At 41.8% G+C, this 22,238-nt stretch overlaps 1 protein-coding gene across 3 annotated transcripts in view; it reads right to left on the reverse strand.

The window, feature by feature from the left end:
• Positions 1-22,238, reverse strand: part of ptprsa (protein tyrosine phosphatase receptor type Sa) — a 223,589-nt gene that overhangs the window by 160,630 nt on the left and 40,721 nt on the right. For 2 of the 3 annotated variants that reach the window (XM_041039590.1, XM_041039588.1), the window contains exon 1: positions 6,622-7,008. The gene's annotated coding sequence lies outside the window, so the exon portion shown is untranslated. Of the gene's footprint in view, positions 1-6,621; positions 7,009-18,707; positions 18,793-22,238 lie in introns of those variants that run through there. The other variant, XM_041039589.1, reaches the window with a different exon arrangement.

Below are 22,238 nucleotides of genomic sequence, written 5' to 3' on the forward strand. Positions count from 1 at the left end.
ACAGCTTTTAGCACACACATACACACACAAAACTGCTCACCTCTCTTATAACCATTTCACACCAAAGCAACAACCTGGGAAAAGCCCATGTTTGGTGTGAATTAGTCAGAGCTGATTATTGGACTGGTGTCTGTGACCCTTCTCATAACCAGGATTTATGAAGGTCACACACTGCTCTGCTACTGCATGAAAATATTACCAAGTGCTTCTACTACACAGCAGCTATGTACAATTGTTGTTTAAACTTGTGAGCACATTCAGCCTTTTCAATCTTAAAGTCAGCTTTTCATCTTAGGACATATGCAGGGGAGAAATTCGAAAGCCAAAGTTGCATTAGTTTTTCATACAATGACCAAATAAATACAACACATAAGACACATTTGCTCCTCAAATACAGCACCGCAAGAAAACGGTATCCTAACGACCACTTGTTTGCCATATTGTGTCTGGAGACGGAGGAGGTTGTGAGTTATGGTGGGAAGAAAGTTGGTGAGAGTAAGACCAAGAGTAGACCAATCGCGGACAATGGTATAAAGGCAGCAGTGTTTTTTAGCTGCTGGATCCCCCTCTTTAAATCAGACTGTCCAATTAACTAAAAACCAATTATACTGTTACAGTACTTATAGATTCTTTTATAAAAACTGAACTTAACTGATAAGAGTGAGTGAGCATGAAAGGGTTTGGAACATTGCTCAAGGAAACTTAAGATCCATTCCTGCTGATGGACAGACTGGCTGATGCAGGGAAAAGACAAGTGACCTTCCTTACTAATCAGCTGTCAGGCACTTAATTTTGGCAAAGTGTTTAAAAGTTTAATGCCTCACAAGGCTCTAACAGGCTGAAATTATAGTGTATGCATGAACAGAAATGTTTTTGGAATCTATTCCACTCTGCCACGTCCTGATTCACAAATACACCCGTCATACAGATGGCTCAACAGGCTGGTGTGGGCCATCTAACGGCCTGCATGAGCAGCGTTTAAATGAGCTAACTGCAACCTGTTCAAACCCTTCAGGCGTGAGAATGGGGGTTCTTAGCCCCCCAGTACCACGTGTCTACAACCACACAGGGGTCAAACTGCCAGGGCACAGGGCTGCCCTTCCTGCCAGACCTAGTTTGTAAAGAGTAGGAGGAGGCAGACGCCCCAAGGGGAACCTCTGTGCATCAATCTGGGGGAGGCCAGCTGGTAATCACACTCAACATAGGAACAGCCCAACAGCGAGCATCAGGAGACGCCTAGACAGCGAGACAGGACCAGACACGCCCATTTGATGCCTGTCCTAGACTAGGTGTTAATTACTTCTCAACATGAAACACCAGTTCACATTAACTCAATAACCATAAATATGATGGGATCAGGGCCAGGGGGAAACGAGAATGAATGGGTGTTTGTGTGCAAACTCTGTGTTTGGTATGGTTTCCTCTCCGGCTTTGACAAACTATGCACTATGTTTGTTCAAGTGCGTTATATCTTGAGGGAGGCAGACAAGAGTGAATGAGGGAGTGGCAGGCATCAACAGAAGGTCTATTCCTGCTCGTCGTCAAAAGCAGATTACTGCCACTTCATCAGAGGGAGCTGGAGCGAATCATTTTTGTAAAACCTGGAGGTGCCAAGGGAATGGGCAGGAGGCTGGGGAGGTGACAGTGTGTCGATGTATTCCCCAAGGCTTTACCAGATAGTCTGGCAGGGATTAGTGTGTTTATGTGTATGAGAGGCTACCTTCACTTCTGCACACAATAGCTTGATGACTGCAAATTCTCTGATTTTCTTTTCCACTCAGCACATCGGGTGATACAAAGGCAAAAAAAACATGAAACCTAAAATTCAGGTGTAAGTGCACTATAGGCATATTTAAGATCTGACCAAACACTTATACAGTAGCGGAAATGCAATATACAGTCCATTTCAGACAAAATTACACAGCTTACTCAAACAAAAAATGTTTGGAACTAAACAGCCTAAAGTGAAGCAGACAGGGAGAATGTGGAAAGAGCAGTGGACAGACAGAACAAACCAGAAAAGTAAAGAAAGTGTTGTGTACCAGAAAGATAAATTGAGTAAGGGGGTTAGAGGGATGAAGAAAAACCAAGAACGAACAAACACCGGAGGAACCTGACGGTCAGCCAAGATGCAAGGTGGGCTTTAACTCAGCCAGCAAAGGATCAATCCTGCTGAGTTCACACACCTTATCACAGCCTCGTCTTATCTGTCCCTTGCCTCTACACCTGCGTCACCACTGCTGGCTTGTTTTGGAGCACTGACCATCTGAGTTTAGGGGAAGTTGGTGCATCAATACAACTTCTAGTTGCTGTTAGGAGGGTCACGGCCATTATCTCACCTCCAACGAGGTCCACTGAGGACAGAGCTACCAATTTTAGACCATGGCAACCAGCATGGGTGTCTGAGTGAGCAGTCAATAATTCCTCTGCCAGCCACCAGTCTCATGTTTCTCCTCTTATGGCCAGGGTGGAAATGTAGGTCTATAGAGTGAAAAGGACACACCAGCCTCCAGAGGTGTAGTTTAACCTTGATGAAGCTTTAAATTGTCATGACTGTCGTGTTTAGGTTTTATTCTTTGACTGATGGCTGTTTCTGTCTTGAAATATAGGTGTACCCCAGCTGTAAAAGTTCTGACATTCTTGTTTGAAGTGCCATACTTAGAGTTCATATTCAAAATAGGAGACCTCCGTGACTTGGAGGGATCCTCTAAAGCAGGTTTGTGACAAGCATTTACCACTGAACCAGACTACAAAAAACATTCTATCCTCAGCTGTTATTTACTTGATTTTTCTTACAGTAATCATGTGCAGCAGAATATGTGTTTTATTTTGAAGGAGAAATCCAGATTGTGAAGGTAAACAAAGACATGGTTGCACAGGAGAGCAGAGAAGGTGATTCTGGGTAACAGACAAAGGTCTAAAACTGACCTGTTCCCAAATCCAGAAAGAAAAAAAAACACAATGTGCTGTATCTGCAATCTCATGCACCAAACAAATGCAGAGGAAGGTGGAGCAGGGAAAGAGATCCTGTGAGGCTGTGCTAAAATTCAACATGGAACAAAACAAACCAAACGCACTGCAAAGATGAGTTATTTATTTCACTCTGCAGTCTGGTTTGGTAAAAGCATCACCGTATAGTATGTGTTTACAGACTCTCAGACACATAAGGATATTTCAGGTGTGCAATAGCTACTGTTCATGATAGGAGAAACGCTACAACTCATATAAGCTACAGCTCAATGCCAAAAGGTCGCTCCTGTTCTTACCTGCTGCCAAAAGTTGTTTTTGGAAACCCACCAACAGTTCACCATTAGCCACTGGAGCCTCACATCTAACGAATAACTCCCATATCCAGAGACAGAGAGTTCACTTTTTACTATTATTGTTATTGTTTCCCTATATGTGAAACAATGTTGGAATTTGTATGACCTTTCCACCGTGTGCACACTGACTTTTCCTTTTATTCTATGAAGCTGTAACATGTTACCTTGATAGAGCTTATATGGCAATAAAAGAAATGTGAATGACAAGGAATGGCTAATCCACAAATCAAAGAGGAGAGGAGGGGATACTTTACAAGACACACTGCCTCCTGTTTTCACAGTCAGACTAATTGCACCTCGTGTCGCTGGAAGAGCACTGATTTAGCACTCGGAGCAAATTAAAATGAATAAACACAATTAGCTGTGAGTGCAACAGCGCCTCTGCACAGTGCACATTTCTCTCTTTCTCTCTGCGACGACAGTCACTTCAGAGCAGCTGTTATTAACTGTGTTGCTGCGTCAAGTGCAATGTGACTAATTGCAAAGCACTTGATGCCACCAAAACGCTCCTAATTTGGATTTGAATAAAATGAACAGGGCACGGGGTGGAAAAAAAAAAAAAAGTGGGTGGCTGTGAAATTGTAGGCCTAAAAGCCCTGAACAAAGGGCTACATGTGTACACGCAGTAAATGTGTACTGTTTGCTTAGTAATGTTTTGGTCTCATTATGAGTTCAGCATTTTATTTGGTGTGAATTAAAGTAGAAAAAAGTAAGTGATTGAACAGATAAAGGTATTAATTGCAGAGAGTTCATCATTTATTGCTACTATTCCAATCCAATATATCTGTGTATGAGTGATAATTTAGTATGAGAATGACTTTAAGTCAGACATTCTCTTAAAGTATCAAGAGCCCTGCTTTCTTTGCTTCTTTAAAATCTATTATTACTCAGTAGCCTTGGTTGTGTGTCACAGTGTCAAAAATGCATTTAATTTGAAGAATCCCCCAAAGCACAGAAACTACATAAAATAGTCAGAAAGACAACTTCTGAACTGCCTTTTATAAACCTGAGGTAAAATGTAAAAGTAAAGCATGACTTTAAATAGCCAACAGTCAGTCTGTCAGGCCTGCAGCTATCTAGAATCTCCCTCTCTTTATCCCCTTTGATCCTGTCAAAAAAGTGCAGAGAATACACCCTACTGCTGAGTTAGGGGAAATAAAAGAAAACAGCACAGAAAGTAATAATTGCAAAGGAAATGAATTTCAAAACCCAGAGGAGGACACTTCTCCGAGACCTCCGTACTTGGGGGAAAAAAAAAGCATCATATCCGGGGCACAATTCAATTAGCTTTTTCTTCCAAGTGTAGGGAGAGGAGCTCCGGGGAGAAATCAAAAGTTTTGTCCAATAAAAGAAGTTTTCAAGGATGTAATGTTCTCACTGCCCCCTCCTCCTCCTCCTCCTCCTCTCTTCATTACCACTGCTTACAAGCTTGCCACTCACAAATGCATCGATCTGCGATTTCTACAGACAAAAATAAATAAATAAATAAATAAGTAAAATTGAATAAAACTGCACCTTGCTGACGCTGCTGTGACAGACACACCAGTCACGCTTAGCCGACTGTGCCTGGCAGCTTATCCTTGGCATTTTCATTGCCTTTTGTCTTTCTTGCCCAGTTACTTGACAGTGATCAGGGGTGATAAATTGTTCAATTAAAGCCACATTAAGAATCCAGAACACACTTGACGCACAGCCTCTTGGTATATGTGTTGTCCAATTACTCTGAAGGACAAGACTCCTTCTTGCTACTGACAATCAACATGTGACTCTCATCACAAGATGAATAGGTTTATTTATACAACCTAGCAGCCTGATTGAATAGAGGAATACAAGACTGATGAGCTGGAGTTACAAAATAGGTAAAAGCTGACTTTCAATTACAAATGGAAATTGCATTTGGTGGTATCTGTGTTGGTTTTTCAATGATAGCAGAATAGAGCAGAATACATATTTACTCTCCACCAAGTTGGAAAAAGCTCACCAACATGTGAAATGGGCACAAAATATGCAGTAAATACCACTAACTAGTAGGTATAACTGAATTCCTTGTCCTTCAGCCCCAAGCCTCGGTGCAATAAACATCTCCCAGCTTGATTCCATGCAGCTTTTCTGTGGCTGACCCTGACCTCTGAACTCCCCAAATTTCAAGATACTTCTCTGTTATTTTTATTAACATCGGGAACAAAAACAACAGTGTTTGAACTCGTCGTCTGTTCAGCAACCCCCAGTAAATGAAATGCATTACTAATCTTTTTTTGGCTTGCAGTTGCTGTTGGGGTGGGAGGGTGGAGAGGGGGCGGGTGTGTATTTGCCCGGGGAAGGTTTAGCCTTAATTGTTCTGATAAAATTAAGATCCACTGCATTTCAAATTGGACTCACTTGACTTACTGTAGCTTGACTCAAAAAAAAAAAAAAAAAAAAAAAGCCTGGAGCTGTATCAAAACTTTCCAGCTCAATCAGACAAAATTTACTTCACAAGGCAGAAAATTACCCTTAAACACAAATAAGTAAAGTAAGTAAAAAGAACTTCAATCAATTACAGTGATCAAAACCTTTGATTACTATCTATACTACAACAGACACATAAATTTAAAACTACCGTATCATTCTTTATGGTTTAGCACAGTATATAAAACTCCCCTAGACACAATATTACAGTGATTTCTTACAACAGTGATTTCCTTTCCATTTTCGTTGGTTATTAAATGTTCAACATGCATTTTTAGGCTATTGCTTAGCATTAAAATTACTAATGAACGTTTCCCCATCATATCTGCAGCATGTGCACGCTAAAGTGACTGAAAAGCTTCTTGTCTTCAGTCTTTCCAAATGCAAAATGATCTGAGCATTCGGGGCACAAATCTCAGCAGAATGGAGGTTCAGTGTGTGTGTGTCTGTTCGGGGGGTCCTGGGTATGACAACATTTGGAAATCTCTCCGAAATAAAGCGTAGATTCAGAACAAAATCATTTACTGCAATCTTAGTTCCGCATCGCAAAAACAAAGACATTCAAGTTGGCAAACACCGAATAAAGATGGAACAAATAAAGTGTCCTCTAAAACACGTTCAGCCTATGAGAGAAGAGCAATACCTTTTCTTTTTTTTATTTTTTTCCAAGCATACTCAGGTTTACTTGCATGAGAACACCCAGTAGATAAAACGGTCCAGCAGAGGAAAAAAAAAAGAAGTATCGTTTCCCCACCCTTAAAACTTTGCCTTATAATATCTTTTGACCTGCTCTCTGAAGTGATATCAAGCTTTTCGAGAGTTAAAAAGAAGAAAAGTTGCAAGAACTTACTTCAACGGCGTGAGAAAAGTACTTCTGAGACTACCCCCCTAGTTGGTTTACGGGGGACAGCTTTTAAAATCCGTATTCTCTGTGGGTGAACAGTCGTATTCCGTCAGAAAAACACAGTTGTTTTGCATCTCCCGACAGCAGGAAAAAAACCGCTATATTCCACTTTCTCGAGCGGCAGAGCAGTCACTTGTTAACGAAGGGAGCGAGAATAGAATACTCCTTTTATTCCCCGTGCGTTTGTATTCCTTTCCCCCCCGAGATCAGACGCTCCAAACCAGAACCTCCTGAATGAAAGAAAAATAAAATACCCTCTAATAATCCGTGCGCGACACCGCCGCGCGCGGATCTCCAAATGTAGCCTATATCTCTTTATTGGTGTCTCTCGTTATCTCCGCGTCCCAGGTTTGGATTCCTTTCTTCCTAAATCCACCTCGTACGGACTGGGGGGTGGGGAGACAGGAGTCAAATACCCCCCCTCTTCTCCCTCCCCTCTATGGCAGGGGAAAAAATACGGAGCCCTGTGCTGCGTTCAATGCCGCCTCATAAACTTCGTCTCTTGAATTCTCCTGAATCGTAAATCCCACCACTTGGTGCGTTCAAGTACGTTTGGTCAGAAATCAGAACACTATGGGGCCTGTAGCGAAACGAGTTACTGTGCGGGATCTTTTATTTTATAAATCTGTGCTCGAGTGGCAGAATGAAGAGGAGACACATATACAGAGCAGCGGTGCAATGACACGAGGCACTTAGAGGGGGATTGTAGGAACCGCGTGAGAATTTACTGCAAAAATGTGAATATCTGGGGAACTTTAAACTACAAGGCTGAACTAAAAAGGACCTGATTTGCAAATACAAATCATTATGATGCTCTGATGATGTTTATACCAGACAGTTGTTTTAAGAATAGAACGGTTAATGGTTTTAAAAAAATGGTTATATTAAAAAACATATTTCCATGCACTAGCATTAAGTTAATAATATAAGAATGGCATAACTAGAGCACTGAGACATATGTGATCTCATAAGTCAGCTCATCACAAAATAACCTACACATATTATACAGTTTGTGAGAGGCCTATATTGCACATCAGCTAAAATACAATACTGGAATAAACAGGAATTGTTGTGCATGACATGTTCACAATTTGGTAAAGTTATTTAGGTTTAATTTTTTAATGAATGTTTATTTCCTTTCAGCGGCCACTTTTCCATTAAGACATCCCGTTTGTCCTTGTTCCCCTTTAAATTTAAAAACTAACCCAATTAGCATAAATTGTTTTAATTTAAGTGATAGCAAAAATACTCTTTAGAGCATAAGATTTTTGAGTTATAATGTGCTACAAAACATCAAAACAAACAACCAGCTATAATAAAAGGAAGTCTTGTTTTTAGTGACACCTTTAGTGCTACAATCAAGAAAAAAATAGATTTTTGTCACAAGTTTTCACTCTTCATCCCACTTCCTTCAGGTATTTTAAGATTTCACCCTATAACATTGGCTGTGAGTTGAAAGAGCAATTCTGATTGGCTGGTAGGATTTGAATCTGAGTAGAGACAGCTGCTGTCCACTTTGTCCAGCAGGGAGAAAAGACTCTGGATGTTGACATATCAGTCAGCTAAGCTACAGTCAGTTACCATCAGCCAGCATGCATCCACATGTTACTACACCTTAGGCTGAGGCCAGTTAAGCTTTCTTCACTTTTGTTTGAGATTCTATTCTCATCCAAAATCCATTCAGGCTCAGAGGGAGTGGAAGTAACTCACTAATTCTTGGATTTACAAGCCACTGTGGTCTCTGAACAGAAAAATAAACTTGTTACCTAGCCCAGTCACAAGCGCTAAGCTGAAAAATGCTGGTAGCTGGCTACGTCGAAGCACCTTCCCGGAACATTAAGGATCAGGGTGTGTGATGGAAAATTGAAGGAAATGCGGCTGAATTAGAGAGTCTTTGGAATTTGTGAGGCACAGTGCATCAGATGAAAGGCCTCTCCTGCCCAATTGAAGAAAGAGTAGCAATATATTTTGTGTGAACTTTTCAAAGTATGCAGGCAGTAATGGATGGGAGCAGGCCCTTTCAAAAAAGACCCATCTTTGCTGTGTGTTGGCAGAGAGCCATCCTGAGCCACGAGCAATCCTCCACTGCCCTCTCTCTGCTCTTTGTTTAAAACCCAGTGTGACATGTAACACACCATAAAGAGGTGTGGGGGGGGAGGCAGCTAATCAATTTAACTGGTGAGTAAAAAACATGCATTTATGTTACGTAGATCTCTCCCTTGGCCTCTTATTCACACTACAGCCCCTAATTTAATCAGGCCGGTAAATCTTAGCGGCAGCCCAGAGCTCTCACCGCCATTCCCCTGGTGGCGTGAGCCTTAACATGGTAAATTTCACTCGGGTAGGGAAATGCGCTCAGTGGCCGAGGCTAGTGCTTTGGAAGGATAAAAAGAGCACTTACCGCCTGACATGTGCAATCCATAACGGAATAATGAGACTCCTCCACACTAGGAGCTCTCTTCCCCTGCTCTCCCTCTCCACTTTTTGTTTTCCTTGTGAGTGTTCATAAACGCCATGTAAATTCAAAAAGCGGAAGATGTGGCAAGTGCTTGAGGGAAAGCATTTAATCGTTTGAGTCTTGTTACCGAATTGTGTAACAGCATGTACTGCGTGAAGACGCTCCAAACGACCAGTGAACCTTGGTGAAACTACTGGCCTCCTTCTGTCAGCTGTTACGCTTCCAAGTGAAGGTGATCCGCATCGCAATGTCTGCTTATCACTGCTATCCAACAAAAAACACTAAAATGCATGAGAAAAACCATTTCAGGAAACTAGAATGGTTCTAAAATTACACACAAGTACCACAGCGTTTTCTATGTAATACAGTTATTTAAGCTGAGTTTAAAGGACTCAGAGTCATGAAATTCACCCAGCATTAGCATAATGGGAATTTCCATATGCACAGAAAAAAAAAAAATCAATTTTAGGCTGCAATTAAATTTTGAACACAGCATTCATAGACTGTATGAAATAAATATGCAAATTGAAACAGAATGTAGTTCTACTGGTATCATTGTGTGATCTTCTTCATTAAAGAAAAAAGAAAGAAGATACTTAGAAAACAACAACTTCTCCCAGATGTTGGTCATAAAAAAAAGATTCAATTAGTCATACTATTTGATGACAGTAATGAATTAATTTAGCTTTTTCCCCTTAAAAAGTCCTAAATGTGTAATTTTTAGCCATCATTAACATGTCAGCAAATTGTATTCTGGAAATGAAGAAGAGAGTAAATTCGCCTGAGCAAGTTTTGTTTCACTGCTTTTACATTTATAGAAGCAGGGAGCACTTAGCTCAAAAGCCAACAGAAGAGCTGAATGTTACAACCTTATAAACACTGCCAAAGTTTAGCGTGACCAGATTTACATGAATTCTTACAGTTCTTCCTTGTCCCTTGCCCTGTTTTTAAATCCATGAAAGACTGTTAAAAAAAAAAAAAGAATGTCACATCTTTCCTTATTGTCTTCCTGTTCCCCACCATTCATCTATGTCACGCCTAGGGGTTGAGGCACAATCACCTCTGATAGCAGCGGGCCATCGTTCACTCTGTCCCTGGAGGCGACAGCCCACTTACTGCCAGCTCGCGCTCAAATGGAGGACATTTCATCACCCCACCGAAAACACAATTAAAAACACACGCACGCGGCAGTCAGTGGCCCTCGAGAGCCACCCCCCGTCGCAAGTTTAGTTACTGTGAGGCTGCCTCACCCTCTTGGATATTTACTCTCTCTGTGATTGAGTGTTTGTCAGCTAGGTTGGGAAGTGCTATATGTGGTGTGTTAGCGCTAACAAGACCCTGGAAGAAAGAAAGTGGACCAGTGTTCAACGCTCTTCTCTCTGAGAGACATTTGCTGCCTTTGGTGGACATGCAGTTTCAACAGTTAGCTGATAAGTGACTGTGCTCTGGGCTTGAATCTTTTTTTTCCCCCTCCTTGGAAGCCAAAATGGAGGATGGTGTGCTGGGGCTTGTGGTGATTGGTGGTTTACTTTACACACACACACACAAACACACACTCACACGCATACTGTACACACTCAAACACACACACACACACAGAAAGCAGGAACAGAGGCAGACTGACAGCTATTAGAGTGCAACGATGCTCCCTCTTATCTCCCACCACGATAGAGATCTACAAAGAGCTTGAGAGAGATTATGAATTCATTACCTTGATACACAAGTGAGCACTGCAATAGACAGGAGTCTGAGAATGGAGATGGGAGCTTGGTGGGTGTACTGGGAGGGGCAGGGATGGAAATGCAATGAATTACATGCTGCTGATAGAGAATAAATCTGTCAGCTCTCTCTGCATTTTTTAGGAAGTTTTGAGCTCTTCACATACCATCTACCACGTGGTGCATTTCTCTGTGAAACACACATGCATATACATTCACTGAGCTCTTTATTAGGAACACCGTATTAATACTGGGTAGGGCCTCCCTTTTCTCTCAAAACAGCCTCCTTTTTTCGTGGCATAGATTCCACATGTTGGAAACATTCCTCTGAGATTCTGGTTCATGTTGACATGACTGCATCACATCATTTCTGCAGATTTGTCAGCTGCACATTCACAATGCCAATCGGTCTTTCTACCAGCCACTGAAAGTATGCTGAGCTCATTGTCATGTTCATGAAACCAGTTTGAGATGACTTTTGCTTTGTGACATGGAGCATTATCATGCTGGATGTAGCCATTAGAAGATGGCAAATTGTGGCCATAAATGGAAACACATGGTCAGCAACAATACTGAGATAGACTGTGGTATTCAAATGATGATTGATTGTTATTGAGAGGCCATAAAGTGTGCCAAGAAAACATTACACCACCACCAGCAGCCTGGATTGTTCACACTAGGCAGGTTGCGTCCATGAATTTGTGTTGTTGATGCCAAATTCTGGCCCCATCATCTGTGTGCCTTTGCAGAAAGACAGATTCATCAGACCAGTGCACGACTGTCCAGTTTCAGGGAACCTGTGTCAACTACAAAGTCTGATTTCTGTTCTTGGCCAACAGGAGTTGAACCCAACATGGTCCTCTGTTGATGTAGCCCATCCAGGGCTATGTATTGTGCATTCTGAGATGCTTTTCTGCAAACTACATTTGTTAAGAGAGGTTATCTGACTTACTGTAGCCTTTCTGTCAGCTCTGACCATTCTCCTCTAACCCCTCGCATCAACAAATCATTTCCAACCACAGAACTACTGCTCACTGGATGTTTAAACTCTAGAGACTATGGTGTGTGAAAATCCCAGGAGTTTCAGAAATACTCAGATCAGCTCATCTGACACTAGCGATAATGTCACGTGAGAAATCACTGATACCTAACTTTTTTCCCCCATTCTGATGTTTGATGTGGACATTAACTGATGCTCCTGACCTGTATCTGCATAACTTAAGGCATTGCAACTGCTGCCACATGATTGGCTGATTGGATAACTGCATGAATAAACAGGCATACAGGTGTTCCTAATAAAATGTTTGGTGAGTTTCATTAGTGAGGCATCATCATCTTCAGTGCAAAAGGACATGTGGGCAGTTGCAAGGTTGGCATCAAAGGCCTGTGTTAATTTTATGATTTTGGTAACATCTTTTCAGAGCGAGTCTGACCACTTTGTATGCTTTTGAAGCATCACTCACAGCCATGTGAGCAAAATCCCATTTTTGTGTATCCAATCTGTCATTTAACGCATCCTGCCACGACTGTGTGATAAGAGTCTCACTATACTAGTGTAACAATGGCCTTTGTGGAGGCGACATCAGATAAATGCCTGAATTATACAGTGTTATTTGTTAGTATAATGCATTAGAGTCAGTGTAACCATCTTGGAGGGCTGTTCTGTAACCAAACACACTCACTGCCTCTCTTTCTCCTTCAGCTCTCTTGCATTTCTTTTAACCGGCTCACTCTCAATATGGCTTTCTCTCTCAGAGTGTTTTCCCTCCAGCTCTGTTGAACTTAGTTGACATTTGGAGGCAGGTGAAAGAGTGCAGCTAAATAAACCAAAGAATTTCTGAGCGAGAGAAAGAGAAGAGGAGGAAGAAGACATAGACAGAGAGGGAGTGTTCTGTATTACTGTGTTTAACTGTGTTTAACTGTGCGTCTCGTGAATCTTGTTAAACTGACAAATGTTGTTTTATGTGGTGCCCGCTGCTGCTCGCACTGTACATCTCAATTCCCAAGTTGGCATTAGAGCAGACGGTCAGTTTAACTGTGAATGTTGTAAACTGGGGAAGGTTTCATATATTCTTCATTGGTAAGTGCTGAATCATGTGTAGGGTTAGATCTTATAATACACACTATTTTTCCAATAGGAGTGTAAATAGTCAATGTTCCTCCATGACTACAGCTACTGTATGTAGAGGATGAATCTGTAAAACTAGCAAGCAAATGTGTAATGTATTTCTGTGTATCCCTACCTTTGAAAAAAAATGTATTGAACCTTTATGCCGAAATTCTATTTGAGAAACTCTGCCCCCCTGATGCGACTACTGGTCTAAACTGAATTCATATAATTTCTGGCAGCAATCAGCTCTCTGGTGTAAACATGTTTTCTATGTGGGCTTGTTTTAGTGTGGTAATAAGCACCTTTACTGATGGATAAGTATCTGTAACGGTATAGCACCATATAAATCCATCCCTCAGCAAAGTTTGAAACACATCTTTGATTGTTACGAGGCCTTGCTGAAATTACAGAGTGTATGCTTTATGTTGTGTGGCGGGGCGTTTTTATGCAGTAATATATCATTACCGTGTGTACATGTTGTGTGTATGTGCAGCGTCCCGTGAATATGCCTTTTGTACGTACATGAGCCTTTGAGTGATTTTTTTGTGCTGTGTGCGCACATGTGTCTTTCACTGTGTTTATGTTCAAGCACGTGCCTCTCAATGCGTGTCATTGTATACAGGGTACTGTATGTGTGCGCATTTGAGTGCCTTTGCTATGCTTTTGGGTCACTGTGCGTATGTGGCTGTGTGCAGATTTAAGCGTGCCTTTCAGCGAGTGTTTGTGCGCACCGCGTGAGTACGTGTGCATGCGCCTTTCTACACTGAAGAGGCGGGTGAGGCCATAGAGGCCAGGAGTGATGAGTGATGCCAGAGGTGGTTTTCTACCAACCTCTCCGCTGGCTTGCTGGCTCACTAATGGCCTCCTCAGTGAGTTAGCTGACTTGCTGGCTCTCAGTGACTCTTGTCTTCCTTATTTGGTAGCAGAGGGTGGGGGATGGTGGCGGCAGGGTAGTAGATGGGGGAGCAGTGGCGCTCTGTTTACACGCAGGGTCAGGAGGTCAGCGCGCCAGAGTGCCATGGAGCAAACACAGATCACTTAAAGACAGTAAGAGAACGAGCGAGTCATCGTTTCACGGCCATCAACTGGATGGATCGGGCAGATTCACCGTGAAAGAGTGTGATGGACTGTGTGCGTGCATCTGTCCATGTGTGTGTGAGAGCAAGAGAAGGGTGGATAACAGTACATAGCCTGGTGAAGCCCCAGAAAAAAGATAGCGTCTACAGGTAATTTTCTCACACACACACACACAGTTCTCTCTTTCCCCTCTCTTGCTCTCAGGCCCTGGACAGTTGAGGGGAGTCAGTAAAAAGGAAATTAAAGGCAACCATCCTTATAGTTTTGCTCCTGTCCGCTTCACTGCCTGCATGCTTGCCTGCCTGCCCGCCTGCCTACGTTCTCTGGGCAATGTTTATGCTGTGCCCTGCCCAGGACAGAATAGATTCGCCCACACAGCACTGTGCTCTCAACCAGAACCTAAGTAGGTCTGGCAAGCCCGAGCCACAGTCCCATTCACTCTCACTCTTCTGGATTAGGCCCTATGGCCTGGGGCAACACAGCAGTGACTGCATTAATAGTCCTAAGATAGCATCTCTCCACCCCACCCTAAAAATATATATCTATATAAGTCTTTTATACAAGGACACATCAGCAGGTTGGACATTTTCATCCATCAGCTTCCCTAAAGGTTGGCGGCATAGTTTTGGAAACTACTGGAGTTACGTAAGTGCTTAGGATTTGAGTGTCTGTAGGGTCGACCAAAGCCCCCCCCACCCCCCAGGTGGTATGAAATGCTGTGTCAAGATGAGTTGAAACCCAGCAACAGATTGTAAGAATTGATGGTTGAGCTGCACTGAACAAGTGCTGAAAGAAATTAAAATGAATAAGTTCCAAGTTTTACAAAGAAACAACAAAGTCTTGTCATTATGACACAAAACAAAAAAGGGGACCTTTAAAATACATCACAGTGCAGGGTTTTCCACCATCACTGTGAGAAGAGTGTAATAAGCAAAACATCTTTCATTCCCAAATACCATGAAATTACATGCGCTGGCATAATCAAATTCATTACCTCCAAACTTGAGGTCAATTTACATTTCTTTAAATGCCGCTACAAATAACTGGAGCGTATATAATTGAATAATGCTAATTTATTGCTGTGTTTTTGTCTTCTCTCTTTATGATGTATATTAGAGGTTTTTTTTTTTTTAGTACAGTAAGTGTGCAGTGAAGGCACTGCTGTGATCAGGGTGGTGGCAAATTGCAGGACAGATTATTCAGCCTGTCAGACTCCCAGTGCCATGGTACAGATAACACCGCTCTGCGAGAACACAGTGCCTCTTGACGGCAGCTGTAAAGATTAGCAGAGCTTTGTTTAATTGTGCTGCTAACATCCTAGGAGCCACTTAAGAGCTACTGCTCTCTTTTTCTTAGAAACTGTCTTTAATGCTCAGCCAACAGTTGCTGCAGCCTGTTCATTCAGGTGAAAAGGCCTTAGGGATTTGGCCAAGTCAGGTACGCCCGAAGAAACTCACCCCTCTCTCCTGCAAGAGGCAGGCACTGGAATCAGCAACACAACTGAGACACTGCACCAACAGGTAAACATCTAAATGAAATATCAAAAGACAAAATTCCAACACACCATGAGGGCCAACAAGAAAACCTGGTGGAGTGACGAATAAAGAGGTCCTTTTCAAAACTCTGTACATCTGATTAATGCAAATGCCTTATGTTGATTGTGTAAACCAAGAAAACATTTAGAAGCCCCAGTAGTGGCCCCTACAGGCCGTGTTTCCACTTTAACTCAATCAGGCTGAAGTGTTTTGTATCAAACAACTGAACAAGCGACATATCAACAAACCAACTTAAATCGTTTAAATCATTCTTCAGAGACATACTTTTGCTGCGTTAAGGCATATGGTACTGTTAACACACACCCAAGCCATCATCCATTTACATTATAATAATGTGAGACACACTACTTGTCAATAAAAGCGCCCACCAAATGTTTTATCTGCAGACAGTTAGACTCATTAGCATGTACAGCATGCAAGAACAATGTCTTGATTCCTTTATGTGATGTCACTTTTTAAAGCTTGATGTTTATTTCTAGTCATTAATACAAAGAATATACTTTTTTTTATATGCTTTTTTAATGTCCAGTCCTTTTACTTGTAAGCTTTTTATTTCAACTAATTTATATTGTTGGTTGGGTGGTAAACTGTGCAGGTTCGAAGCGAGAGCACAAGCCTTTTATTACATTAGAAGGCACTTCTGTCCCTTTTAAAGCATATGACAATGAACTGGAGTATGCTCAGCCGCAAGATTATAGTTGATTTTGATATGTTTTAAACAGAAGTTGCCACTGTGACCTGGAATAGGTGCTGCCTGACTTCTTCATGACAAGCTATGACAAGCTGATTAGTATTGTTTAGATTGCTCGGGAGTCTAACCACTAAACAGGTGGTGCTTTATAGCTTTATATGTTTGAGGAAACTCTGGGATACTGATTAATATGTCACTGATATATCAAATGCACACATTTACAATGACAGGTTTAAAAGTTCCCTAAAATTCCTTTGCTGATGTGTAAATGGCACAGTTAGGCGATAAAACCAGTCAGTGGAGCTAACGCGGATGGTATTCCCTTGCTCAGATTCCAGCTTGCTGAGGCCATGGTGGGGGGTCCAGGCTCGCCTCTCAACCATTTCTGCAGTCAAATAAAGGGGGTCACTGAGGCCTCACTATCATTGCGACTCAATATGCCAAATGCAGCTGTTAATATGAGGCTGGTGGTTACCAGTGGCGAGGTGACAAGACGCAGGCGGTCCTCTGCACATGGAGAGGGGATGTCTAGGCCTGCATCTGCTCTGACACCCATTTGCTTACACTCATCCGCAGTTTGTGCATGTCCGCCGCTGTGCCAGCAGCACTAATAATCAAGTGATGATATGGAAATGAGGATGGGGTGTGCAGTGTATGTAATGGCAGTGAAGTCAACTACAGTATATATTTCAGCTCAGAATTAAACTGCCCATGGGAATGGAGCTGTACATACGAGGACATTTTACAACTCAGCCAAGAGATTTCATTTAAGATGTTGATGAATTGGTAACAACACAAACACATGAGGTGGACAGATACGCAGTAGCTAAGTCATATAAAATCATACTTTAAATGAGATATGATGGGATTACAATCCAAGAATGATAAGTTCATTAAAAAAATCTGGTTTATAGATAATTATCTATAAAAGACAAGCACATCCTGTAAAATATTGCAAATTTGTAAGCAGTATTGTAAATTTTCAGCAAATGTTTCTTTGATGAATTTGATTTTGAATACTGGTGGTAAATCAGCTGATAAATAAGTCTGATGGTCTGAGACTTGCGAATCATGAGGCAAGTGATGTATAAACTTTTTAATTAATCTTGCTGTGTTGTTGATTTTAAAGCTTAATTAAAAAAAAAAAATCTTCTCTGGCCCTCTCTTTCTGTGTTTGCTAAATGTAACGTTACATTATCCAGGAGTTTCCTGAGCGAGAGATTTTAATCTCAAGAGACTTTTCTGTTAAAATACAGTTAAATAAATAAATAAATAAATAAATCATACAATTAGAATTAAAAGCAGGGGCTGATTTCAATTAAGGGCGGCCTAGGATGCTATTTTACAAGGTTTCTGGTCTCAAGAGGATGTCAAATGCTGCATACAGAGCTAAAATAATTAGTTAATCAATTTCAAAGTGAGTACGTGTGGAAACCTTTTAAAATAAATTCTGTACTTAGCGGTATGCACCAGAGTGGAGTGGTGAATATGAATGAACTTGGAAAAATTCAGGAGTACATTACACTTCTTCATGAACCTGTGATAGCTTCCAGATCTGAAAACCGCCAATGCGGTTTGCTGAATTAAAGAACTGCAGAAGTACAGGAGGAGCCCATCAGGTGCGTGACAGGTAGATGATGGCTCTCTCTCTCAGCCTCTGCTCTGCTGTCAGTATGGATGGATGGGCTTAACACCGGGAGCATGGAAATACATGGGGGAGGGTGACAGTTTGCCACGTGTCATGTTATGGTGCTCATTGAGAAGGGGAAATAAGGACACTGGACCTGCAGTATCACTTTTGAACCGAACTTGAATAAACATCGACGGTGTTTGTGGACATATTTATGCAAAATTATTTACGAGTGCACACAAAATGTACAGACCATACAATATGACTGATACTGATACTGATTCTGTGACTTTGGTGACTGAGAAGAGGAATCTGCGTGAAGCCCTAGGATGTGTTTTGTATTTTTCTCTACATTTTTCATTAATCACCTTCCTGTGCACTGTGTGAGCATCCACACGTGATAACAGAAATGTATTAATTAGACAAATGGGATTAATCAGCTTCTCAGCTGGAGGGATAAGATTCTCTGTCACAGACCCACTTTGTAAATTACAGCTAAACAGGTACATTTTAAGACTTTGTCTGCTGCAGATTTGAGTGCGAACTGTCCTAAAATACAGATAAAAATACAGAAGCACAGAGTTGCTTCAGATAACTATAAAGAGAAATCTGCAGCGGTGTGTAGCCAAGGGAATAAATAGAAAGAAAAGTCCAAACCTGAGGATTAAAAAAACATAAATTTGTGGCCCACAATATAAAATCAGTCATTATGCAGGGCGTGAGACTCCTGGGGAACAAAATTACTCTCCTAAAATGGCGGTGCACTGTGCAAAAATTTAGGGGCCCACTTACCACTGGGTTGTTTTCAAAACCTCTTTAGCTTCATATCTTCAGCTGCTCCAGCGGCTTCTTCTTCTTGTTACTCGCTCACTCGTACCTTTAAAGTAGATAGAAAAAGGGGGAGAGGGTGAGAAAGAGAAAAAGAGGGAAAATGAAAGAGAAACATTAATGAAAGGGACTACTAAATGAACTGCCTCCTCAAGTGGTAGGTGGGGGAATTTGACAAATGCTGAAATGAGTTTCTCTCTCCCTCTCTCTCTTTCTGTCTCCCTCTCTTTTTCTCTCTCCTTGCCCTTTGTGACCACAGGACGACAGTTCTCAGGCAAAGAGGAGGCTTGCCGCTGATTGCCTGAGAGCAGTGGAGTGCGAATCTGCATGAAATCCCTCTTGGCTTTTTTTTTTTTTTTTTTTTTTTTTTTTAAATCATTTTCTCCTTCACATCTTTAATGAGCCTGGTCTGAAATGTGTGGGTGCATATGTGTATGTTTGTGGGTGTGAGCATGAACACGGTCGATGTGTGCTTAGATGTCCACCCCTGTGCTGTGTCTGTGGATCCATATATTTATCATCTCTATAGGAACTTGTGTTCATGGGGGGGGGGGGGGGGGGGGGGGGGGGGTTATCCATATGTGTGAGTGTGCATTTAAATGTGTGTTTGTGCTTATTCTGTAATTTCAGCCACTTAAATAAGTGTGCATACTATATACTGATATTTTTGTATGTACAAGTACATGTACTTGTATGAGTTTCTAATGCATCCAGGCCATGTCTACCACACCGTAGTCTCACTCGATATTCAGTCAATATTCTCAGTGAAGTCTGCAGCTGTGGGCGGCCATGAGTCCACCCTAAGGAGCTTCAACTGAGCAGCTGAGGAAGGTTATCTCCAGTGAAAGGTCAGAGGAGCTCATCATTACCCTGAGTCCAGAGTCTCCTTTAAGATAACAATATGAATATCATTGCTGGAATGCACAACAGAGGAATGATCGATTAGTAGGCTGAGGTTTCAGCAGGAGAGCTTCCCCACATGGCTTGTTGTAACAGTGATGTCAAAATAACTTTCTGGATTTTTCTACTAAGTTTGTGTTGAGAAAAGGTAGTTGAAAACACACTATACAAGTTCTGCATGACAAGATCAAATTCAGACAGAATGCAAGTATTGAAAACTCTTGATTCATACCCAGTGCAAATGCAGTGCCCATGATATAATATCATTATCCACAAGGTCCATTATATTTCTTCATGCATTTGATTCTTAAATTACGCTAACTGCTGCTACAGTCAAGTGCTCCGTGTTACACTGTCTGTGTGTGAGGCTGAAATGGAACTTCCACTTGAACATTAAATTCAGAATTATTTAACAATAAAGCTTTAACCACTTATTAAATGAAATTACATCTTGCTCAAAAAGTCATGGCAAAAATCGATGTTAGCAAGACAACTTTTTGTCCTATCTTTCCTCAAGCTGATGTTATTGACTTCTCTCCTCCTCCCCCTCGGTTTCTGGCTCATGAACTGGGCGCTGCTTGTAGACAGTCTCTCGGGATCCTCTGTGGGCATTATTACCTCAACAGCCGACGGTCAACATGATCCCTTATTCTGACAGGCCACCGGGGTCAGCTCGGCCCTCGCTGGCCAATCAGTGTCAACTAACAGGCTGGCTGCAAAAGGATCCCCTGGTACACCGACTGCATCATAGGGGAGAGTACGGAGTGCATGTGTGTGTGTGTGGCTGTAACAAAGTGGGTTTGTGAACGTGTTACAGAGTGCATATGGGGGCAAATGCAGTACCTGTGAAGCTCAACAAAACTGTGTTTGTGAGAATATGTGTGTAAGTATACAAGAGAATGTGTAAAACATTTTGCATTCGTTGGACATGAAAGCAAGTAGCATTGGTTTGGTGAGTTCGTGAAAAAAAAATTGTCTTGAAGTAAATGTGTGTGTGTGTACGTTTCTACACACGTGCATGCATTTGCGTTTGTGTCAGTGAGAGAGGGAGGAAAAAAAAGTGAGGCCGATTCTGCAATACTCCCTCCTCCCACACGCCTGGCTGCCAAGACGAGCGCGGGGGAATTTGTTTAATGTACAGCATTTATTCACTGCACACACGCTGTTGCACTACCGCTTCCTCCGTCGCATGAGACACTCCCTTGGCTGGGCGAGTCGCCATTAATCAGCCGGAATGAAGGGTTAGCCGAACAGCACGAAAGCTAAAACTTATCCTAAATCAACATCTGAGATAGTGGAAATCTCGCCCTAGCAGCTTCGCAATAGCATGCAGGTGAAAGTGCATTGCTCAAACCCTGTCAGCGCTTTTGTGCCGTGGAAGGTGGGTTAAGTTATGCTTTGTCCACTCATGTGGAAAGCAGCTCCGGTTTGTTTTCTCATGACCCTGCAACATATTGGCATTGAGTCTAGTCACCGTGCTGAGACAGATGGCTGAGCATCATGGTGCATGGCAAATTGGGAAATGAAAACATGCATGCTCAGAAATGGGTCCATGTATTTTCTCTCCAGCACAACGTGACCACGTAGGGTACTTTCAGAATAGAAGAACTGAGATGCACAGAGCATATACATGGGAAAATATACATGGGAAAAAAAAAAATCCAAAGATACACAAGGCTGACCTATTCTCTGAAAATATCAACAGGTCCGCAACTTGAAAAGTAAAAAAAAAAAACGGCACATTTCAAACTCAGATGATGAAATGTCAACACAGTTTCTACCTTTACGTGACAAAAGCGATGAGATTTTTTTTTTCTCTCTTTAGATGAAAAATATTGCCATGGTAGCACCTGATGTCTTCCAGTCCTGTCCTTACCTTACCCTCACCTCCATGCTCATTGTTCTTCAGGTATTGGGACTGTTATGCCCCAAAGCAATTAAAAATAAGATCTTCACCACACGGTAAGAAGAGAAGGAAGAGGCTGACAAGAGAAAAGGGGAAGAGGAGGAAACAGGTGTGAAGGAGAAGCACTGGTGTGAACAGAATGGAGGGGAGAAATGTGAAGTTGAGTTAATTAATAAAATGGGATGTGTTGGAGGAGAAAAATGAGAGGAAAAATGAGGGGAAGGGGGAGGACAAGTTCAGAGAGAGGAGAGCAGACAGCGACAGGGAAGGAGCCGCAAAGTCCAGAGGAGGAAAGGAGGAGTCGAAAAGGGACAAGTTGAGAAAGAGGAAAACAGTGAGGAAACAACAGGTGATTGTAAGCCAAAGGAAAAGACAGAAGACAAGACAGAATGGGAAATGGGAGGAGAAAGAAAGGAGCCAAGAGAGGGTGGAAAAGAAAGGAAATGTCAAGTCAAGAAATAAGATCAGAGGAAAAGAGAAAAGGAGGAGAAAAGGGAAGTCAAGGGAAATGATGAAACAAAAGAGCAGAGGTTAAAAAAAAAAAAAAAAAAAAGAATATGTGACCAACAGAGAATCTGAGCAATGGGCACTTGTCAACAAAAAAACACACACATATGCCGTAAGAGTTTGACTCCAAAAGCTCTCTTGCTCTTATAAATCAGCAATAACACAAAATTAAAGCAATTGTG

The sequence above is a fragment of the Toxotes jaculatrix genome, chromosome 6, assembly GCF_017976425.1.
Source record: "Toxotes jaculatrix isolate fToxJac2 chromosome 6, fToxJac2.pri, whole genome shotgun sequence".
Taxonomy (NCBI): domain Eukaryota; kingdom Metazoa; phylum Chordata; class Actinopteri; family Toxotidae; genus Toxotes; species Toxotes jaculatrix.